The sequence below is a fragment of the Talpa occidentalis genome, unplaced genomic scaffold (assembly GCF_014898055.3).
Source record: "Talpa occidentalis isolate TD23 unplaced genomic scaffold, MPIMG_talOcc4v2.1 talOcc4.6, whole genome shotgun sequence".
Classification (NCBI taxonomy): Eukaryota; Metazoa; Chordata; class Mammalia; order Eulipotyphla; family Talpidae; genus Talpa; species Talpa occidentalis.
This window is the reverse complement of record NW_023604972.1, coordinates 70,778,075-70,802,701: the sequence shown is the minus strand read 5'-3', so window position 1 is coordinate 70,802,701 and position 24,627 is coordinate 70,778,075. Positions and strand designations below refer to the sequence as shown.

Genomic DNA, 24,627 nt, shown 5'->3' with positions numbered 1-24,627 from the left:
CACCTAGCCTGCTCCAGAGTTGTCACTACTACCCTCCCAGACACAAGGGTACCCCTTGCCTCTGAAGTGGAGGTCCTGATGATCCAGGAATTCCAAAGGTCCTCTCTCCCACTTCTTGGCATGGATGTTGGGGAAATTCTAGTAAAGTGCTCATATTTTGTACCCATTGATATCACAGCAGAGCAAGAACAAGAAATTGAGAGTATCTGGAAGTATTTGACTTCTAATGTAGCGTACGGCACTTCAGATGCAAACCTACAAGTACAGAATTTAACACTTTTTGGCCAAAGAGGGAATATGCATTTTAACAGATTTCTGACACAGAAACTGTCTACATTTATCCAAATAGAAAGAGAGAAAAACTCACTATTACACATGGTGCTATGTGCCACACAAGGTGCTTACAAGTTTGAAAATGATTTTTACACAATTGGAAACTTCCTTCTGCACAAACTGGACGAACTTGATAGCCTTACAATGGATTTGTATATAGATTCTCTTTCAATGGACAATCACATTACTATTACTTTGTTAATGTTTTAGAACCTGCTTGATGTCAAAAGACACCTTTTAACTTGGTGCTGATAGTGAAAATTAGTTAAGGACTCAGTGTTGTAGTAATCTGTGTTGTAGTAATCAAATCCAATTATGAACAAGCAACTGCGACAAGTTTTAGAGGGGAGACCTTTTTGGCTATTCAGTTTGATTGGCTGTGAAAGTATTGCGTTGGGCAACACCACACTGATAAAGAAACAGGAGTCGTGGAGCAGTCTACATAACGCAAGATGCTGCTGAAGAGCAAGATCCTGGCCCTTTTATTGACACACGTAATTGGTTGTAAGGGGGAGGAGCAAAAGGAGATTAAGGGGAAGGAGATAAAGAAAGGGGAAGGAAGTAGAAGATTAGGGATTGAGTCTGCCCTCCAGGTACTTCTTATCTATTTGATGACACACCCTCCCTAATCCCCAGCCATGGTTCTAATCTTATCAACAAGGTGGCCCACTGATCAGCTTCTGGGGTCCCTTGTCATACATCTGTCCTCAGACCCCCAGGTGTTCCAGATCATACCTCGTGATGTATAAGTCAGGAGTACGTGTTACGCATCCGTCCTCAGCCCCCTGGGTATTCCAGACATACCTCTTGATGCATAACCTTGCCAATGTGATCCAGCTTTGTGCTTTTTTTGATTTGAAGGGCTGAAGGGTTGGGATCCTATTCCTAATTGGCCGGGCCATTTTGACCTTGTTTAGGTGACAAAATGGCAGCCGAATAGGCTGCCTAGGAGTAGCAGACCCACAGAAAGCTTTGAAGAGATTCTTGACATGATATCCAAAGGTGATAGCCCCCAAGCCAACAAGCTGAACCATATATCTAATGGTGGAGATTATGAAAGATTAGCCTGCCAGGTTATGCAGTAGCAACTAGCTTTGGGAACATGATTTAGAAAGAGAAGTAAGAAACTATTAGTAAAGAACCTAAAAACAAAGATGATCTAACAAGGGCTACTTTATTTGTTTTTTAAGATTTATTTATTTATTCATACAAGAACTGGGGTACAGGCCAGATGCGCAGGAGGGTAAGAGAATTCACCAGAGACAGAGCAGGGAACAGAACAGGCAGACTGATGAAATACACTGCTGAGGGGAGCAGCGGGTGCGACAGGAGAGGTCTGCCTCGCCACGTGGAACCCTCACTGGCTGGCCAAGATCGAACCCATGCTGCAGAGGCTGCGGACAGCTTCACAGCATGGTGCTCAACCGCCTGTGCCACCAGGGGAGGCCCAGGGCTACTTTAGTAGTACAACCACCAGTTACATTTGTTTGTGACACAAATGTGTTCTGTTGATGAGAAAATAAAAAGTTGTCTTTGTGGAAAATTTTTATGCGTCAATACTCTCAATGAAAGTTTTTGCTTGTGTGTTGGTCAAAAGAGCAATTAAAAGCATTGTTTCTAGAGCACGAGGGATAACTTGGAGAAGTTGATGCACTTCTTGGATTCCCAAATTAAAACTAAAACATCAAGTTTCTCTCTACTGTAATCTAAATGTTATCCAAGGGTTGAAAACCAGAGGTATTGTTACTGCATTTTTGTCATTGGGATCCAAAGGATAAAAGAGTAGTATTCCTGTTGATTTTTAATTGTCAAACTGGTAAGCTACTAGATGATGTCATATTAAAAATTAGAGCTCCTTAACACATGAATCATTTCCAATAGAAATGCTTTCCCTTCTGTTTATAACCTGTGTCAAACCCTTAAATGCCAGACAGCCTCTGACTATTAAATTCCCCTTCAAAAGATTTTTCTGTTTATTTTAACAGTGAAGTACTAAATGCTCAAACACAAATCTTAATGCCTCAGAAATGTTCACATCATGAAAATAATTGATTCTCAGTATTTGTTACAAGTCTCTTCTATGTGATTTTTGTTACTAATGACAATAACGTACCCTGTATTAAAATATATTGAAATGCAGTCAAACATCATTTTTATGTGATTTTAGAAATATTAAATTAACACTCATTATTGTAGTTTTCCTGGCACATTCCTAACAGGCACAAAGAAAATCACCCAGGTTCTCCCATGGGTTCTTCTAGGCTGGCAAATAATAGAACAATAATCAGACAGATTGATAAGAGAAAAAATCAAAAATGAGTTTAGTTATGGCATCTACACCTATGGTATACATGGGATAGAGCCAGCATGACTGAATAACTTGCCCATATGGCTTCAGGTGTCATCTTAAATAGCTTAGCTAAGACAGAACGACTTAGGTGGAGCAGAGGGGGAGAAAGATAAGGTCAGTTAGGGAGGTTACTGGGGAAGGCACAGTAGACTAAGATAAATATTTTTCAGTTCTGTCTTATACAATGGAAATAGATGAGATTAGGTCTTCCCAATACACTCCTTAGCAGAAGTTTTAAATGCAAATGTCTTTTGCAAAGGCAAACTCCACCTAGCCTTCAGAACCCCTCCTGTGATGTTAAACATTTGCCAAAAAGACATATTTTTGGGTGACAGATTTTGCTCCCTTACACCCCCAAAATCATGTTCATGAGATCTTTCCCTAGAAGTATAACTTTTTACAAATGCCATACTTTAGTTGAAATACAATTGTTATTAGCCTTAATTTTGAAATGAATCCTAAAAAATGCACATATTTGGTGATATTGCACTTTCCATATTTTGAGTTAATCAATACTTTTAAATGTTTATTTTTTTAATTGGAGGGTTAAATTACTTATTTGAAAAATCCATTCACTTAGGAACTAAAACTATTTTAATGGAGTATGGCCTGAGTTAGTTGGCAGATTTTCAAGCTCTTGCTATACTCCATTTATCTTGTGCCCAGATTTAGTCATTTCTCTTTAACTGGGTCCAAACTTAATTACGTCAAAGTTAAAGGCTTTATTCTATTGTGAACCACAGAAAAATCAAATTCATTATAGACAAATGTGATGAAAAATTTTTAAAAATGAATTATTTTGAAATTCTATGACAGTCTGAGGTAGTGTTACAAAATCATAAAAGGAATTGGTGTTTCTTACATTCTGGTAACAAAACCATTCTCATTCCATAAATAACTAGTTCCAAAATTAATTAATTGGCTAATTAATTAATATCTAATCTATATTTCCATCATTGAGGATAGTTTTCCAATTTTCAATTTCTTAGTCCTCTAAGACCGACTTCTCGATTAAATATCAATATCTTCCATAAGAAGGTAGGTTGTGGTTGCTTTCTTTTTATAAGGCAATAACTGCAGTCTCTACTATATAAACTCAGGGGTTGAGGCATTTGTAGGAAATAAACTGAAGGCTAAAAAGCTAACGTATTTTTCAGGTTAGGATATGATAATAATTTAGTATTCCCAGGACACCCTCAGGCATCTCACTCTACCTCTCCATTTTAAGATCTCTGCAATCAGCACTTTCTCTGCAATCTCCACTTTCAGAAGGTAGTTCTAGGGCCTCCCTGGTGGTGGAAGGGTTTAAGCACAGAACTGTGAAGCTATCCGCAGCATCTGTAGCACTAGTGTGATCCCCTCTGCAGCAGAGTTCAAGCCTTGGCCTGCCAGGGAGCTACCCACATGGTGCATCACACCTCTCCTGACTCCCTGCTGGTCCCCTCAGCAGTGTATTTCAGTCAGTCTTCCTGTTCTGTTCCCTACTCTTGTCTCTGGTGAATCCTCTCACCCCCCCACACACACCCCACCTGCACCTCTGGCCTGTACCCCAGTTCTTGTATGCATAAATAAATAAACCTTAAAAAAAAAAAGGTAGTTCTAAAACTTCTCTGATAAACTCATATTTTCTCAATCACAAATGCCTTATTTTTAACCTTCCTGGAAATCACTAATTACAATCATCAGACAGTATTCAAGGTTTAAAAGGAAAGGGCTTGGGCCTCTTCTTCCTTGGCTACAAAGCAAAGGGAAAATATTTACTAGAACCCAACATTTGTAAAAACTATAGTAAAAACTATAGTTTGTAAAAACTATAGTAAAAACTATAGTTCAATGATATAGAAACAAATAAACAATTTTAAAACATCACCAAGGTCTGGACTTTGGAGAAATTATGATTTGACTATTTATTACCATTATTTATTTCATTTCTAAAATCCAGTTTGCTAGCTATAGAAAGAAAACAGTGTCTCTGAACATAAAATGGAGTCTCTGCTTATTGTTACATCATGAAAAAAGATTTTCACAAAATTTGTGAGGTATATTTGGGGTGGTCTCATATAACAAGAAGCAAACAAAAATTAGTTCACAAAAGACTGCACATGATGCAATTTGAAAAGTCTTTAGGATGGCACCTCAACAGACAGGAGAGTGGCAGGCTTTCACATTTGCACAGGCAATCCAATCATATGTAAACACATATTCTGTATGTCTCCAGCCCCAGTAAAAGCAACAAATATTTGACAATGGTAAGTGGTACTCTAAAAACAATGCTAACTTGGTCCAGGAAAGTTGTAAATATTTTTAAATCCAATAATCTATAATCAATCCTAGTGTGCTTTTTACAAGTAGATATATTTAAGTGTTCTTTAAATTGGGAAATTAAAGGGTAAAAGCAAATTTATTTTATGGCACAATTTCATTGTAATAGATATGCATTTTTTATGAAATGAGTTGTATAACATAATAATGAAATTTTCTGATTATTAATTGTTTTGAATTGATTTATATCCTGTAGCAGATTCCCACTCATATCCCGCGTGCACAATCTAAAGGTCACTGGTAACTTCAGTCATTGGTTCCCATACACACCATGACATCCTTACACATCTGCATCTCCTGCTCAGCCTGCATCTGCTGCAGGCTGGAAATACCAGGTAATTAATTTCTTTAGGAATAACAGGCAATCAATGAGGGATGAGATTTGGTAGGAAAATATGCAAATTTCCTTGTCTCTTGATGGGTAAATTATTGTAAAGCTATTCGATAGTGCTCTGAGCAGGTAAAACAGCTAGAATAGAGGCTCAAAATGGAAAGGCACCAACACAGTCAAGCTACAGTTAAAATCACATCATAGTAATAATCTATTACCCTTGGACATTCATTGCTGTCCTGCCACATTTTGCATTCCTGGGTCTCACAGCCTTTAAACAAACATCTCAGGCTGGCCCCTGATCTTCACATAACATTGGAACATCTAGCCAGACACAATGAGTCATATCCACCTCACTCCCCACGCAAGTGTACTGGCTACTAGAACAGAAAATATATGCCATTCCTCAGGTTCACGCATGGAAGGCTGGGGTTCGCTTTTTTTTTTTTTGTCATTTTTGTAGATCAGATTGAGCTCCAATTGTCCTCTGACCCTGGTTTACACCACAATTGGTCATAAGTCAAACCTAATTTTCCCTTTAAGTCTAGTGTTCAATGAAGGCACCTAAGCTTTGTTCTTTGTCTTGCCTTGACGTGGCACCCTAGAGCCCAGCTGCTAACTTGTCTGGGGGAACTGGGTGAAAATAGAGCCCTGTGTGCATATGAAACAGCTCATCTTTCAGGAATCGTGAGGCGACTTACAAGGATTGTGTATGGTGAAAGGGGATTTTGGAACAGTAGGATAATACAATCTGAGTAAGCACAAAAAACTGTCTGATATCAACTAAATTCCAAACCATCACAGAACTAAAATTACTTGGAAAAATCTCTCCAATATAGACCAGTTTCATAAACACCCAATAACCTGAGCCCAGTCCATATTCCTTTACCCATAGCCTGTTCCTTAGCCAATAAAATTTAACTCCTTTGTTCTCAACTTTGCTACTCAAAAGTCAATACAAACCCTTTCACTTTCCCAGATGGGAAAACAGATTTGTGTTTGACTCCTTTCTCCAGCCACTCAACTCCACAGGTAAATTAACTTCCTTCTCTCAAAATGCCAGTGTCTGATTTTGGCTCTCATGTGGATTGGACAGCAGATCTTTTGACTCAGTATGTAGTGCCAGGAAGGCACAGGGCAGGATCTCTATGATCCTATGCAGATAGGTAAATGAGAGTCCTGGAGCCCTCGGTGGCTTTTAAGGCTTTTATTGACATTTTACCAGGTACACGGCTGGCAGGCCTCCCAGAGAAGATCCCCGGAGAATCTTCACTCTTTCTGGACTCTCTGGCATTCTGGTCTCTGCTTTTGCTTCGCTGCTCTGCCGGTTCTGCTGCTCTCCTCTCTGTTGCTCTTTCTTTCTCTTCTGCTCTTTCTCTTGTTCTCTTCTGGTTCTGATCCCCCTGACGCCACCCTTATAAACCCAGTCTCGGCCCAGGTGTACCCACCTACGTATGCCTACACCGCACTCCAGGTGCCTGCCATCAGGCATGTATTCGGGACCAATGCTAATGGTGGGAGGGGAGAAAAACCTGATAATCACTTACCCTACACAGTATTATGGAGACTTTCTCTAGTATACATTGACATAGTCATTGTTTTTGGCAGAAATTAAAACTAAGGTTAAAAGTTAATATAATTTTTATAGAGTTAAAGATTGAACTGGGCATATACTAATGGAGAGCTAAAGTTACTCTAGTTGTACTATAACCTTAATATATTCACTATTAGAAACCCTGTATAGATTTTTCTCACATCATATAACACACAGTGGTAGGTTAATAAAGTTACCACTATAAATTTGATAGGACTGTGAGTATTCTAAGAACAAATGATATGTAAAAAGTGTAAAAGTTTTTAAATTTCACAAGGACATTACAAAGATATTATGCTTTCTTGTACTCTAATTGCTATTTCTAATGGACAGGAATAGACACAGGGCAGGTTTTCTATGATCCCATGCAGACAGGGTAAAGGAGGAAAGAGTTCTGGAGCCCTCAGGGGCTTTTGCAGGCTTTTATTGGGATTTACCAGATACACGGCAGGCAGGCCTCCCAGCCCCCAGCAAGTCCTCACTCTATCTGGGCTCTCTGGTGTTTTCTGGTGGCCTTGTGCTTCTGCTTCTGCTGGCGTCCCCGTGACGCTGCCCTTAAAAAGCCCAGTCTTAGCCCAGGTGAATGCCATCTATATATGCCCGCACCCTACTCCAGGTGCCCACCATCAGGCATGCATTCAGGACCGCAGGGTTCCGTCGTCTATCCTAATGGTGGGAGGGCAGAAAAGCCTGATGCTTTTTACCTACCCTACACTATTTAAAAGTTTGGTGTGTGTTTGTCTAGTCTCTCTGAAGTGATTGCAAATTCCTTGAGTATATCAAAGGCTGTAGCTGGTATTACTTTCTTAGTCTCTACAGACCTCCAGTACTCCGTGAATAAGTCAGTTAATGAGTGAATTGCTGGCTGGTCGACTGACTAAATGAAAGTATACATGCACTATTCATTGTTTTTCTAAGAGAATATTTATTCTAATCTTCAGTCACTTCTTGCTCCTCATTATAATGAAAAACATTGGCAAGAGGTGGATTCCATGACGTTAAAAATTGTGTGGGTTTTTCCGAGGTTGAGATTCTGTCATATTTGGCTACAAAAAATATTAGTGCCCTTGCCTCAGCCTGATTCACATTTCATGAATTTCTGCTTAGTTTTTTTTTTGTTTTTTTTTTTTTTATAATAAATTTTATTGTTATATTCCCCATACAATTGCAGCCCCCCCATTCTGACCCCAATCCCTCCCCTCCCGCCCCCGCCCCCCAAAAAGTGTCTCTGGTTCATAGTTTTTGTTGATTTTGATTTTCACTTTCTTATAGTTATTCATTTTCCTGGTCCCTTATTTAAGTTTTCTAGATTCCTGCTATGAGTGAGACCATCCGGTATTTTTCTTTTTCTTTTTGGCTTATTTCGCTGAGCATGATCCCTTCCAGCGCCATCCATGTTGCTGCAAATTGCATGTGTTTATCTTTTTGAATGCTGAGTAATATTCCATGGTATATATGTACCACATCTTCTTGATCCAGTCATCTATTTTTGGGCTTTTGGGTTGTTTCCAAAGCTTAGCTATTGTAAACAGTGCTGCTATAAACATAGGGGTGCAGGTGTTCTTTGGAATTGATGTTTCTGTGTCCTTTGGGTAAATACCTAGAAGTGGAATTGCTGGATCATATGGAAGCTCTATGTTTAGTAGGTCCAGAAATCTCCACACAGCTTTCCACAGTGGTTGGACCAGTTTGCACTCCCACCAACAGTGCAGAAGAGTTCCTTTTTCTCCACACCCTCACCAGCATTTGTTGTTGCTAGTTTTTTTAATATGTGCCATTCTCACTGGTGTAAGATGGTATCTCATGGTAGTTTTGATTTGTATTTCCCTGATTACAAGTGATGTTGAACATTTTTTCATATGCCTGTTGGCCATTTGCATTTCCTCTTCAGAGAAGTTTCTTTTTAGCTCTTCTGCCCATTTTTTGACTGGATTATTTTCTTTGTTGTTGCTGAGTCTCATCAGCTCTTTGCAGATTTTTGTGATCAGTCCTTTATCATTAGTGTTGGGTGCAAAAATGTTCTCCCAGTTGGTGGGGTTTCTCTTTGTTTTTGTTATTGTCTCTTTTGCTGTGCAGAAGCTCTTTAATTTGATGTAGTCCCAGCTGTTTATCTTTGCCTTCACTATCACTGCTTTGGGTGATGTGTCTGTAAATATGTCTTTGATGTGCAAATCACGTAGTGTTTCGCCTATATTTCCTTCTATATATTTTATGGTTTCAGGTCTTATGTCTAGTTCTTTAATCCATTTTGAGTTGATTTTTGTGTATGGTGTGAGGTAGTGGTCAAGCTTCATTCTTTTGCATGTAGCGACCCAGTTTTCCCAGCACCATTTATTGAACAAACTTTCTTTGCTCCAATGCATAGTCTTTGCTCCTTTGTCAAAGATTAGTTGACCATAAATCTGTGGGTTTATTTCTGGATTTTCTATTCGATTCCATTGGTCTGTATGTCTGTTCTTGTTCCAATACCATGCAGTTTTGATGATTATGGCTTTGTAGTATAGTTTGAAGTCTGGGAGTGTAATGCCTCCATTCCCTTCTTTTTTTTTCAGGAGAGCTTTGGCTATTCGGGGTTTTTTGTGATTCTATATGAATTTCATCAATAATTGTTCTATTTCTTTGAAGAATGACATTGAAATTTTGATTGGAATAGCATTGAATCTGTATATTGCTTTTGGAAGAATGGCCATTTTAATAATGTTTATTCTTCCAATCCACGAGCAGGGGATGTCTCTCCATTTCTTTGTGTCTTCTTCTATTTCTTTTAACAGTGTTTTATAGTTTTCTTTGTATAGGTCCTTTACCTCTTTTGTTAGATTTATTCCCAAATATTTGATTTTTTTTGTTTCAATAACAAAAGGGATGGTTTTTTGATTTCTTCTTCTTCAGATTTATTGTTTGTGTATAGGAAGGCTACTGACTTTTGCGTGTTGATTTTGTATCCTGCCACTTTACTGAACTGATTGATGAGTTGAATTAGCTTTTCTGTGGAGTTTTTGGGGTTCTCTATGTATAATATCATATCGTCTGCAAATAGTGATAGTTTGACTTCTTCTTTTCCTATTTGGATTCCTTGGATGTCTTTCTCTTGTCTTATTGCCCTGGCTAGGACTTCCAGTATTATATTGAAAAGCAGTGGTGAGAGTGGACATCCTTGTCTTGTTCCAGATCTTAATGGAATTGCTTTCAGCTTTTCACCATTGAGAATGATACTGGCTGTTGGCTTGTCATAGATGGCCTTTATGATGTTGAGGTATGTTCCTTGTATCCCAAGAATTTCAAGGGCTTTTATCATGAATGGGTGTTGCACTTTGTCGAAAGCTTTCTCAGCATCTATTGATATTATCATATGGTTTTTATATTTCTTTTTGTTGATGTGTTGGATAACGTTGATTGATTTTCGGATGTTAAACCATCCTTGTGCCCCTGGAATGAATCCTACTTGGTCGTGGTGAATTATCTTATGGATACATTGTTGGATTCTGATGGCTAAAATTTTATTGAGGATTTTTGCATCAGTGTTCATTAGGGAGATTGGCCTGTAGTTTTCCTTTTTTGTGTTGTCCTTGTTCGGTTTTGGTATTAGTGTAATGTTGGCTTCATAGAACGTGTTTGGTATTGTCCCTTCCTTCTCAATTTTTTGGAAGAGTTTGTGAAGGATAGGCACTAATTCGTCTCTGAATGTTTGGTAGAATTCATTTGTAAATCCATCAGGTCCTGGGCTTTTGTTTTTGGGGAGGTTTTTGATTACCATTTCAATTTCGCTAATTGTAATTGGTCTGTTTAGGTGTTCTATTTCTTCTTTATCTAGCTTTGGGTGATTGTAGAGTTGTAGGAATTTGTCCATCTCCTCTAGATTGTTAAACTTGTTTCCATATAACTGTTCATAGTAGTTACTGATTATTCTTTTGATTTCTGCTGTGTCCGTTGTGATTTCTCCTCTTTCATTGATGATCCTGTTTATTTGTGCTTTCTCCCTTTTTTCCTTTGTGAGCCTGGCTAGGGGTTTGTCTATTTTATTGATTTTTTCAAAGAACCAGCTTTTGGTTTCATTGATCTTTTGGATTGTTTTTTTAGTTTCAATTTCATTTATTTCTGCTTTGGTTTTTATTATTTCTTTTCTTCTACTGGTTTTGGGGTTTTTTTGTTGTTCTTTTTCTAGATCTTTGAGCTTCAAGATTAGGTTGTTTCTTTGAGTTCTTTCTTGTTTCTTGATGTGAGCTTCTATTGCTATATATTTTCCTCTTATTACTGCTTTTGCTGCATCCCATACATTTAGGATATTGGTGTCCTCCTTGTCGTTCAATTCAAAAAATTTTTTAATTTCTTCTTTGATCTCCTCATTAGTCCAGTGGTCTTCCAGTAGTGTGGTTTTTAATCTCCATGAGGTAGGAAAGTTCCTTGCCTTCTTTTTATGGTTTATTTCTAGTTTGATGCCTTCATGGTCAGAAAAGATGGTTGATATGATTTCAATCTTGGTGTATCTGTTGATGTTTGTCTTGTGCCCCAGTATGTGATCGATCCTGGAGAATGATCCCTGTGCGCTTGAGAAAAATGTGTACTCCGTTTTTTGGGGGGTTTAGTGTTCTATAGATGTCTGTTAAGCCCAATTGCTCTAGGTCCTTATTTAGAGCTTTGGTTTCTTTACTTATTTTTTGTCTTGTTGATCTATCCATTGTTGATAGTGGTGTGTTGAAGTCTCCCACTACGTATGTGTTTTCTCTGATGTCTGTTTTCAGAGAGGACAACAGTTGTCTGATATATTTTGGTGCTCCTTCGTTTGGTGAGTATATGTTAATGAGTGTTATTTCTTCTTGAAGTATTGTCCCCTTGATCATAATGTAGTGACCATTGGGGTCTCTTTTTATCTTTTTGAGTTTGAAATCTGTTTTATCTGATATAAGTATAGCTGTTCCTGCTTTCTTTTTTGGTCCATTTGCTTGTAGGATTGTTTTCCATCCTTTAACTTTGAGCCTATTTTTATCTTTTGTAGCTAAATGTGTTTCCTGGAGACAGCAAAAGGTTGGGTTTTGTTTCTTAATCCAGGCTGCAACTCTGTGTCTTTTTATTGAAGAGTTTAGTCCATTTACATTTAGAGTTAATATTGATATGTTAACATCTGTATTTGCCATTGTGTTTGTCTTTCCTTTGATTTTGTTTATTTATTCTTTTAATAACTTTTTTTTTTTTTTGGCCTTCTTTCATTGTTATTCGTCCCTCTGAGGTTCTGGCTTTAGGACTCCTTGTAGTATTTTTTGGAGTGGGGGTTTAGTTGCAATGAAATTCCGGAGTTTCTGTTTGTCTGGGAAGGTCCATATTCTTTCTTCAAAGAGGAAGGAGAGCTTTGCGGGATAGAGTATTCTTGGTTGGCATCTGTTTTCTTGGAGTCTGTTGACTATGTCCCTCCATTCTCTCCTTGCCCGTAGTGTTTCTTGGAGAAGTCTGATGTCAGCCTGATTGGCTTTCCTTTGAATGTTATCTGTTTCTTCCCTCTTGCCAGCTTCATTATTTTTTCCTTGTCCTGGATTCTAGGGAGCTTTACTATTATGTGTCTTGCTGTATTTTTTCTTTCGTCGTGGAAGTTTGGTGTTCTTGCTTCTTGTATATCAATTTTCAGCTCCTTCTTCACATTTGGGAAGTTCTCTTCAATTATCTCTTTGAATATTTTCTCTGTTCCTACTTCTCTCTCCTCTCCTTCTGGTATTCCTATAACTCTTATATTTCCTTTCCTCATGGAGTCAGATAGTTCCCGAAGTCTTTCTTCATTCTTTTTCCTTCGTACTTCTCTTTCCTTTTCTGTTTTGGTTCTTTTTATTTCTGTGTCTTCAAGAGCACTTATTCGTTCTTCCATTTCATCAATTCTGCTTTCATTGCTTTTCCCAGAATTCTTTAGTTCTTCCATTAATTCTTTGATCTCCTGCATTTCTTTTACTTCCCTCTTTAGGGACTCAATTTCATTCTTCTGATCGTTGATTATTTTTCCCTTATCATTGTTTTCCTTTATGACTTCTGTCAGTTTTTTAATCACGGCAATTTTAAATTCTCTTTCTGGAAGGCTCAGAAGTTCTTCCAAGTTACTGTCGTTGCAATCTGGGGGCTGGTTTTCTTTTTGTGGTGTGCTTTTTCTCTGGAGAGTTGCTAGGTTGCGTGTGGTTCTTCTCCTCCCTACTGTCTGTTTTCTAATTTGCCGTATGCGTTGGGACACTGTGTTGTTGGGACTTGCCGGCATCTTGGGTGGGCTTCTCTGCTCCCCTCTGGTTCCTCCAGGAGTCATCTGTCAGTTTCAAGCAGTCTTTATTGGAGAAAGGTCCCTGTTCTAAAATGCCGATGTGGGGACACACTCCCCTCTGCGCCTGGTCTGCCCCAGCGGTGGGTTCCTGTTCCCCCTCTGGGCTTGGACTGCAGGCCAGAGGGGGTCTGGCGTGGGCGAACTTCCCCTGCTCACCTCTGGCTCCTGAGGGAGCCTTCTGCAGGTAGTCTTTACTGAAGAAATGTCCCTGTTCTAAAATGGTGATGTGGGACACACTCCCTGCACGTCCAGTCTCAGGCACACTCTTCTGCGCGCCTGGTCTGCCCCGGCTGTGGGTGCTCGCTCTCCCTGTGGGCTCAGACTACTTGTTCGGAAGGGGCCCGGTGTGGGCTAACTCCCCAGCTGGCCACTAGCTCCTTCAGTAGCCTGTGCTGGGGTCAAGTCGCTAGGTTGCGCCAGAGATCTCTCCTAGAGCCCTTGGGGAGCTGATTTTCCACCCCGTGGGACAGGGAGCAGAGCGGGGATGGTAGGGTACACCTCAACGGCTTTGGTTTGCTGTGTCTGCCTTGTGCCCCACCGTCGTGGGGAACCCACGCCCCTAATTTCGTGCCCCGGGTCTCCGTTCCAAAGCCCTCAGTTCCAGGACGCGGGCTGTAGCCCAGTTCAGTGGCGCGGGAATGGCGCCTTTTGCACCGCTCCCGTGCCTGGACGCCTGGTTCCTGCTCACTCAGGGAGGGACCTTCACCTCAGTGAGGACCTCCGCGCATCTCCCCGCAAGCCTAGGTCGTCTCCCAAGCCTAGGTCGCAGGCGCGGGGACCTGGGCAGCCTCGATCCTGGTCTGCACTTGCTTTTCAAGCGCGCCAAGCGCGCCGCGTTTCCGCGCAAGCTTACTGGCAGCCCGGGCTGTGTGCGCGTCTCCCGGGGTCTTTGTTCTTCTCTAATGGCGCCCGGAGCCGTTCAATTTCTGCTTAGTTTTTAGAGATATAATACATTCACACTCTAGGAGAATGACCAGGGAACCCTCTGCAGAGAAATTGAGATTCAAATCCAGGCTCTTGCAGAAACAAATCCTGTGACCTTGGGCAACTTCATCTGCTGAGGATTGTGTTCTCATTCATAGATGGGATTTCTAATGTTCTTCATAGGGTCTCCTAATGATTAAATGGAGGAACCCTGGCCACTCGCAAGCACGCCAAGAATGCTAATCATTATTATTACTTATGCCTATGCCTGGTGTAGGTGATAAGAATGCATGAGTGAACCTTAGTTTCCTTCCTGAGTGGTCCAGTTAATTTTGCTCTGAACTGTTGGCCACACCTCTTCTCGTGCTGTCGTTAGGTCAGGATTGGGAAACACAATGGTACCACAGCAAGCGTGGAGATTTTGGTGAGAGACTTGAACCTATAAAGCCAGTTCTACTGTGCAATTTCAAATAGAGTGAAGGAATTCTACAATATTTCTAGCTATCCCAAAGATTGGAGAACAAGTGAGATTACAGGGCATTCTTCTGCACAATTAAAATGTTACATGGTAGGGCCTCCCCAGTGGCGCAGCAGTTGAGCACTGGTCTGCGAAGCTGCCTGCAGCCTCTGCAGCACTGGGTAGTTCCCTGGCAGCTGGCGAGGGTCCTACATGGTGCGCAGACCTCTCCTGCCACGCCCACTGCTCCCCTCAGCAGTGTATTTCATCAGTCTCCCTGTTCTGCTCCCCGCTCTGGCTCTGGTGAATTCTCTCACTGTAAGGACAGGGACACTGAGCAGGTTTTCTAGGATCCCATGCAGACTGGGTAAAGGAAGAGTCCTGGAGCCCTCAGTGGCTTTTGCAGGTTTTTATTGGGATTTACCGGTACACAGCAGGCAGGGGTGCTGGGGGGCTGGGAGGCTGGCAGTCCTCCCAGTCCCCAGCAAGTCTTCACTCTATCTGGGCTCTCTGGCCTTCTCTGCTTCTCTCTCGGCTTCTCTACTCTCCTGCTTCTGTTCATTCTTGGCTTCAGCTGGCATCCCCGTAACGCCGCCCTTAAAAACCCAGTCTCTCAGCCCAGATGTATCTTCAGGTGCCCGCCATCAGGCATGCATTCAGGACCACAGGGTTCCCTCATCTATTCTAATGGCAGGAGGGCAGAAAAGCCTGATACTTTTTACCTTACCCTACAGTCCGCCCCGTCAGGGTTTTCTGCCATACAATCTACACAAATCATATACGTTTTTCTTGGCAATAGAACACTGCAGCCTTGGCCCACAAAAACAAACAATATACATCACAATAGAACAACAAAATACATAAAATACAAAAGAACACAAATAATTCCAGGCAGGGCACAAACCTAGTGGCAAGAGACAATTATTGGCACCAGCAGATGAGCCACCAAATCTGCTGCCAAAGGCACTGCTCACACGAGGGAGGGGAACCACTCACGGTATCCACTGTAACACGAGGAGCTGTCAGGTTTCCTGGCCTCTGGCTGTAGCCTTGGCTACAAGCCACACACCACATCCACTCACTCTTGGATTGGGGATTCTCTACTCTTTGGGGGTAATCGCCCAATCCTCAGGGTTTACTGTCTGCGGTCACTCCAACACTGGGCTTTCATAGCCACCAATACGACACACAGACCCCTGCACTCAGGCCAACTGTAGGGTAAGGAAAAATGTCAGGCTTTTCTGCCCTGCCGCCATCAGGATAGATGATGGATCCTTGCGGTCCTGAATGCATGCCTGATGGCGGGCACCTGGAGCAGGGTGTGGGCATAGGTAGATGGGATTCACCTGGGCTGAGACTGGGCTTTTAAGGTCGGCATCACAGGGATGCCAGCAGAAGCCAAGAAGCAAAGAACGAACAGAAGCCGAGAGAGAAGCAGAGAAGGCCGGAGAGCCCAGATAGAGTGAAGACTTGCTGGGGGCTGGGAGGCCTGCCAGCCTCCTGGCCCCCCAGCACACCTGCCTGCTGTGCACCTGGTAATCCCAATAAAAGACCTGCAAAAAACCACTGAGGGCTCTGACTCTTCCGTTACCCGGTCTGCTGGATCATAGAAAACCTGCACTGTGTCCATTCCTGCCACTACACCAACCCATTGTACAAGCACATGGGTCGGGGATCCAAACTCTACATGTGGCCTCTCTTGGGCTCCACCCCAAGCCACGTTCCCCACCTGTCCCCCAAGGATGGGTTCCTCAGCTCTTCACCCTCCCTTGAGAATGAGCAGGGCATCACCCACAGGTGATTTTAAGAGACTCCCTGGTCTTCAGCATACTTAGGCTGCTTAACAGCCGCTCAGGTCTTCTCAACTTAGCACCAGCTTTTGCTTTCTCAAAATTGACTTTTCTCCTCTTCCCAGCTGCTGGGCATACACAGGCTGCTTTTACACAGGCTGTGTATGCTGGGCATACACAGGCTACTGGCCACCCCCAGATTCCCATCTCCTGGGGTGTACAAAAAATAGCATCCTCCCCAAGGGCCCCAAAACATTAACTTGCCAAAGTTCCTTCACCTTCTGGCGGGATTGTCAGTCCAAGTCCATTAGTCCAAGCCCGTTGGCCTCTCCCTGCATCAGCACTGGCAAGCTCCGAATCGTGGTCCTCTCTTCTCTGACAATTCTGCTGCCTCAGGTGTCGTTGGCTGGTCCTCTTGGGCGTCTACTCCACGTGAGGTCTTGTCCCGCAACTCCCGGGCCTCGTCCATCTCCTGTGCCACCATGACGCCTCCAGTGTTACTCCTTAGTCCCTCCAGGTCTTCGGAGGGCTCCATACCTGTCTGCATAGATCATCTTGACGACTTACACCAATTGTAAGTACAGGACTGGGACACTGAGCAGGTTTTCTAGGATCCCATGCAGATTGGGTAAAGGAGGAGTCCTGGAGCCCCCATTGGCTTTTGCAGGTTTTTATTGGGATTTACCCGGTACACAGCAGGCAGGGGTGCTGGGGGGCCAGGAGGCTGGCAGTCCTCCCAGCCCCCAGCAAGTCTTCACTCTATCTGGGCTCTCCGGCCTTCTCTCTGCTTCTCTGCTCTCCTGCTTCTGTTCATTCTTGGCTTCTGCTGACATCCCCATGACGCTGCCCTTAAAAACCCAGTCTCTCAGCCCAGGTGTACCCACTTCAGGTGCCCGCCATCAGGCATGCATTCAGGACCACAGGGTTCCCTCATCTATTCTAATGGCAGGAGGGCAGAAAAGCCTGATACTTTTTTACCTACACTACACTCACCCTCCTGTGCTTCTGACTATACCCAGTGTTTGTATAAATAAATCTTAAAATGTTACATGGTAGTCATTTTTTAAAATTTTAAATCTATTTTTCATGCCATAATTGAGCTATTAATGCCAGTTTATATTTCAGTGTGGATGTTTATTTTTTCATTAGTTATTATGTAGAGATTATCAACTGTTAATAGCAATTTTACTTTGAAGAATTTATTTCACTCTCATAGATACAAAGACATATTTCATTGGCACATTGTCTATAATAGCAAAGTACTGTAAGCAGTCTGCATATCACCCCACCCCCCCCATACACACAATTGGGGGCTGGTTAAACAGTTTATAGTGAATTACTATTGTGGAACACTGAGTTATTTATGCTCAATTAGAACTTAGAAACCATTTATGTCCCTTTCTGTTTTTTTTCCCCACAGGAAGGAACTACTTTTTCCAAATTAGCAATTGTGGTTCTGGGTGAACATTTGCTTCCACCAATGAGAATCATGTGTGTGAAATTTGGAATTTAATAGTGTGATGTATACCTTTTTCTTGTGATGAGCTGCCCGCTCATGTGTGTGAGTAGCCATAAAACAATGTAAGGTGGGGGATAGGTCACTGTCTGTGGGTTCTCATGTGCTCACAATTACAAGACCCCATTTGGGCTCAGGATGCAAGAACAATGCGGTTTACAAAGTGGGAAGAAAGAAAGTGTCTAAGACCATAAATGGTTTGCTGTCTGTAGCAGCAGGATTGGGCACGGAGCAGGTTCTCTATGACTAGAGCAGACAGAGTAAAGGAGAGAGTCCTGGAGCCATCGGTTGCTTTTACAGGCTTTTATTGGAATTTACCAGGTACATGGCAGGCAGAGGTACAGGGGGGCGGGGAGGCTGGCAGGACTCCCAGCCCCCAGCAAGTCTTCACTCTGGGCTCTCCAGCGTTCTCTCGTGGCCTTGTTCTCTTCTCTCTTTTGTTCTGCTCTTTCGTTCTTTCTGCTGGCATCCCCATGACACCGCCCTTATAAGGCCAGTCTCTCAGCCCAGGTGAATCCCATCTACCTATGCCCACACCCTACTCCAGGTGCTCGCCATCAGACATGCATTCAGGGCCGCAGATCTATCATCCATCCTAATGACAGGAGGGCAGAAAAGTCTGATACTTTTTTATCTTACCCTACACTGTCTCACCTGATAGTGTCTGCTATGTCCTATAAGATGGCACTGTCCCTAAGCACTAAGCCGTGGTCTAGGTTCCAACTTATGGTGGTAGCTGGAGGTAATCATAGGTGGGGCTGCTGAGACAACACTGCAGCAGCCCGCAGCAACGATCTGAAGGCCAGGCTGAGTAGCACTGGACACCAGATTAACAGTGCTGGACACAATAGTACCAAGTGTGGTGCCAGAGGACCAGAGTGGTGGACAGCTCTCAGAGGTGGCCTCACACAGTCCATAATGCCAATCACCAATCAGCAGTTCTGGTCAGCTTTGGTCAATAGTGAGAGTCACCAAGAGGTGGTGCCAGTGACATTAGTATTATAGCTCTTTGTGAACTGTTGGTATACAACCAATAGCAAACAGCTGTTTTAGAGACAATGGGCACAGGCCAATGGTGCTCCTTGCAGGTGATGTCAGAAGCAAGGCTGGAGGCAGGTGCAGTGGCCAGGTCTCTGCAAAGTTCTGTGGAGTTCTGAAGTCTATGGAGGTCTCAGTCTACAAAGGTCTTGAAGTCTGCTGAGTTTCATGGAGGTTATTGCTGAGTCCTCTTCTGAAGCAATCTATTGAATGAATCCAGCTGGCCCCTGCCCTTCCTTGTTAGCACCAATCAGCTCACTCCATTTTCAATTCCTCAATGTAATCAAAAGTTGGCATGGACCTGGAGAGCTTAATTAAGCCTGATTTGTTCATTGAATTCAACCCTGACTACCCCATTTTCAATCACAGCACCAAATTCAACTGCAGAAACCTGCCCAGATGCGACCTGCACTGAGGTCAGGGTAGATTCATGGACAGTGAGCTCTGGAGAGCCAGAGTCAGCCTCAGAGGGACCTCAGTGGGGCCTGAGGTTCACTGCACCCAAAATACCTCTGGCAGTGCAGGGAGCCCTCCAGCAGATCCTTGCAAATACAAATCACAGTGGTTGCGAGGTGGGTCCCTCTTCCTATAGCGTAAGTAGCCGAGGCACTAGAGATGCCTAGTGGGACCCAACATTCTCTCCTGCAGCCCTGAACCAGGAGCAGTGGAGCTTGAGGGGTGGCATCTTCTGTCAGAGCCCCTGGGCCAGCATGTGCTGAGTCAGGATGAGGAAAAGCATGGGGAAATCGCTGATGCTGCCACTGTAGCCTCCAGATAGCCTCCAGGCTACAGGCTGAGGCAGAGCTGTCCCAACAAAGCAGCCATGCCTTGAAGCTCAAACAATAAGGCCACTGTTTCAGCCAGACTCAGCATTCTGATTGGCGTGATCAGTGTTGTTATTATGCAGTGGAAGTGGCAGTGGCCCTGAGGCAGCTGTCAATGTATGACTACCAACTTCAAGGGAAATTGAAACCATTGTGGGGCACAAGCAGTGGAAAGAGCAGCATATTGCTGACCCCCGGATTTCAATGGTGGCCCTGAAAGTCAATATCTTACAGTAAATCACTGTTTTCTCCTTGAACCCATTCTACAATTTTGTGAATACTTAATTTCACACTTCAAATTGCTTGCTATCTGAAATACCTAAAGAAGTTTCTCTCTCTTGCATTGAATCCTGACAGATAAAAGTATTGTGTGGATGTCAAGAAGAATTAAGGTCTGTATAAGCTATTCACCAGTGGTCAATTTATAGCATTAAAGCAGAAAAATAAAAATAGATGACACCATCTAAAGTATATTTTCACTTGTGAAAGGATAAAGTGTGTGTTTAATTATATATACTTATGCATATGTTTATTTAGGCATAGAAAAATTTAAGAAAACTATAGAAGAAAGTGAAACCAGTAATTGCTTTTGAGAAAACAAAATTATTCTTCTACATTTCAGTTCTATATAGTTATTTTTTTAAAGATTCATTTATTTATGCATACAAGAACTGGGGATACAGGCCAGAGGTGTGGAGGGGTAAGAGGATTCACCAGAGACAGAGTGGGGAACAGAACAGGCAGATCGACTGAAATGCACTGCTGAGGGGAGCAGTGGGTGAGACAGGAGAGGCCTGCTGCGCTATGTGGGTAGCTCCCTGGCCAGGGACTAGAACGTGTGCTACAGTGGCTGCGGATAGCTTCATAGGTTGTGTCTTAACCCCTTGCACCACCAGGGAGACCCTATATCCTTATTTTTTACCATTGTCATAAAATGCATATTTTTCAATTTAAATTGTTTAATCATAGGAAAATGACAAGTTTCAATGACAGTTTACAAACAGAAAGAAGAAAGCATCCATTAACTTACCAACCTTATATAATGTTTTATACATTGTCTTTAAATATTTGTTAATTAACTTTTGAGCTATGTCCACATAAAACTTTACAGTCTTTGTAACTAGGGGGCATTTTTTTTTTTTGTTTGCTTAATTTCTAAAACTAGCATTTAGAAAGTACTTAACACATAATAGGCACTGTGATTAGAATATTTCTTGACCCATTCTTCACTGAAAATGAGATGTTATTATCAGGCATATTATCTAATGCATCATTAAGGAAGAATTTGTTTTAAAAAACTTCTCACTAGACTTCAACACAATAACACACATACTTTTTCCTCAAATGAACCAAAGATCTCTGCAAGTTAAAGTTCCATGTAAAGTAAACAGGACATTTCTGACACACTGATGTATAACACTCTAATGATAGTTCACAGGCAAGAATTGATCATACTCATTACTGTGAAATTGCTTTAATTTAATTCACAGTTCCTCTTATCTTGAATGAAACTGACTTGTATATGATAGACTCATATCTCGTTAACAAAATGTAACATAACTTCCACTTCCAGGTTACTTGCCATGAATGTATGGAACTGCTATCTTTCCTTTAGGCCAAATATTTGCATTACTATTACAAAATTTAAGGCTTCCTGCTCTGTTTCTTCTTTTGTCATGACACAATGACTTTTAGTTTCATGCTGTATCATAAAATAATTTTAAGGCATTTTAGTTGCCACTTTAAATTGTAATTACATTAAAATTTGGTAGTAAGTATCACAGGCCTCCCTGGTGTTGCAGGGGTTAAAGTCTCAGTGCTAACAAACTATCCCCAGCCACTGTGGCATGAGTTTGAGCCCTAGCAAGGGAGCTAACCCACATGGTGCAGCAGACCTCCCCTCTCTCGCCCATTGCTCCCCTTAGCAGTGTATTTCAGTAGATCTGCCTGTTCTGCTCCCTACTCTGTCTCTGGTGAATCCTCTCACCCCTGCTCCCAGCACCTCTGGCTTACACCCCAGTTCTTGCATACATAAATTAAGAAAAAATTTGGTAGTATCACAATGTACATAGAGCATCATGAGGCAATCATATGAACAGTAATGGCAAAATTTGCACATATAGGCAACAGGAATACTGTGACTGTAAGATACTATCAATTGTAGGACACAACCCAGTGTCAGAGATGTTAAAATGTGAAAAAAATTCTTTTGAATAAATGAAATACAATATTATCCATTTGCTCTTCAAACAAACTCTAAGTCAATTCTATTATTTCTCAGATGAGAAAACTGAAAAACAAAGGAGTTATCAAGGTGACTAGTTATTAAGAAGCAAGTATTTTTAATGTACACAATCTGGTTCCAATGCCCACAATCTTTCTTTTTTTTTATTTTAACATTTATAGTTCTTCACATTTTTTAGACAATATTTGCTTCCCCCCAGCCCCCTCAGATTGAGTCCCCATAGAATTTCCTTCCCCAAGGCACCCATGCACCATCACCACAGTCCCCTGTGTTCCTCCCTCCCTCCCTTTCATCCCTCTCTCTGCGGTATGTCTCTGGTTTATAATTGTCTGTTTTTGCTTTGTTGTGTTTTGAACTGTTATTATTATTATTTTTTTTACACAGATGTCTTAGTTGGTTCTCCTATATTCCTGTTATAAGTGAAACTATCAGATATTTTTCTATTTCTTTCTGGCTTATTTCACTGAACATAATTCCTTCTACCTCCATCCATGTTGCTGCAAGTGACATGAGTTTATCTTTTTTCATTGCTGAATAATATTCCATTGTGTATATATACTACATCTTCTTGAGCCAGTCATCTATTTTTGGGCATTTGGGTTGTTTCCAGGTTTTACCTATTGTAAATAGTGCTGCAATACACATAAGTGTACAGGTGCTCTTTTGAATCACTGTTTTTGTGTCCTTTGGGTAGGTCCCTAGGAGTGGAATTGCCAGATCGTATGGTAGCTCTATTTTTAGTACACTGAGGAACGTCCAGAAAGATTTCCACAATGGTTGGACCAGTTTGCACTCCCACCAGCAATGTAGGAGAGTTCCTTTTTCACCACATCCTCACCAACATTTGTTGTTGCTTGCTTTTTTTTTGATATATGCCATTCTTATTGGTGTAAGGTGGTATCTCAGTGTGGTTTTGATTTGCATTTCCCTGATTATAAGGGATGTTGAACATATTTTCATATGCCTGTTGACCATTTGCATTTCCTCTTTGGAGAAATATCTTTTGAGTTGTTCTGCCCATTTCTTGACTGGATTGTTTATTTTGTTTTTGTTGAGCCATGTGAGTTCTCTGTATATCACTGCGATCAGTCCCTTATCAGTTGGATGGAGTGGAAAGATTTTTTCCCAATCAGTGGGGTGTCTCTCTGTTTTGGTTAATGTCTCTTTTGCTGTACAGAAGCTTTTCAGTTTGACCCATGGAACTAATGAGGGAATCAAATAAGAAATTAAAAAATACTTTGAGTTGAATGAGAAGGAGGACACCACTTTCCAGAATGTATGGGATGCAGCAAAAGCAGTAATAAGAGGAAAATATATAGCAATACAGGCTCACATCAAGAAACAAGAAAGAACTCAAAGAATCAACCTAATCTCACATCTCAAAGAGCTAGAAGAGAACAACAAAAGAACCCTAAAGCTAGTAGAAGGAAGGAAATAATAAAAATCAAAGCAGAAATAAATGAATTGGAAATTTAAAAAACAATCCAAAAGATCAATGAAACCAAAAGTTGGTTCTTTGAAAAAATAAACAAAATAGACAAACCTCCAGCCAGGCTCACAAAGCAAAAAACAACAGAAAACACATATAAATAGGGATACAAATGAAAGAGGAGAAATCATAAGAGACTCAGTAGAAATCAAAAGAATAATCAGAGATTACTATGAACACTTATATGCAAATAAATTCAACAACCTAGAAGAGATGGACAAATTCCTAGAACGATATAATCATCCAAAGCTGGACAAAGAAGAAATAGAACAACTAAACAGACCAATTACAAGCAGTGAAATTGAGGCAGTAATCACTGCCCGCAATCTTAACCATTGATATGTTATTTCCTTATTTTTTTAAATTATACTTTATAGTCAGATAATACTCATAATTATGACTGTTTCAAATTTCATCCAAAGGACAAACCAGCATTTAATTAACCATTACAAAATTTTAGATAATTAGATAACTTCTAATTTTTCATCATAAATTATGCAATTAACATATCAATAAATATGACTTTTCACAACCTCAAAGAATACATTTTGTATTTTAATACAAATTAATACGTACCCTAGGAGTTTTTGAAAAATACAAACATTATAAAAAAGAAAACTATAAGGTTATTATAATCTCAGCACCTAGTGACTTTATTGCCAACATGATAATGAGTTTTGTTACAATTTTTCCCATACATTTTTTCACATAGTTGATATTTTAATGGAAATGTCTTTCTATGTTTTACCTTATTCTCTTAGAGTGTTTTATTCTCGTAGAGTGTTTTTGTGAAAATCACAAAAAATGCAAATGTTGTGCTTAAAACAACAGATGTTTATTCTTTCAGTTTTATAAGTCAGAAATCCAAAATTAGTATGTGGGAAGGTTAGGCCTCCCTGGTGGCGCAGGCAGTTGAGTGTGGTGCTGTGGGGCTGTCTGAAGCCTCTGCAGTGCAGGTTTGATTCCAAGCTGGCCAGGGGGAGAACTACATGGCGCAGCACACCTCTCCTGTCTCGCCCGCTGCTCCCCTCAGCAGTGTATTTCATCAGTCTGCCTGTTCTGTTCCCCACTCTGTCTCTGGTGAATCCTCTCACCCTCCCGCACATCCGGCCTGTGCCCTGATTT

The 24,627-nt window shown here is 41.4% G+C and overlaps 1 pseudogene; it reads left to right on the top strand.

The window, feature by feature from the left end:
• The first annotated feature begins 78 nt into the window (after positions 1–78).
• LOC119260382 (pantothenate kinase 3-like) lies at positions 79–716 on the top strand (annotated as a pseudogene).
• Positions 717–24,627: the final 23,911 nt, after the last annotated feature.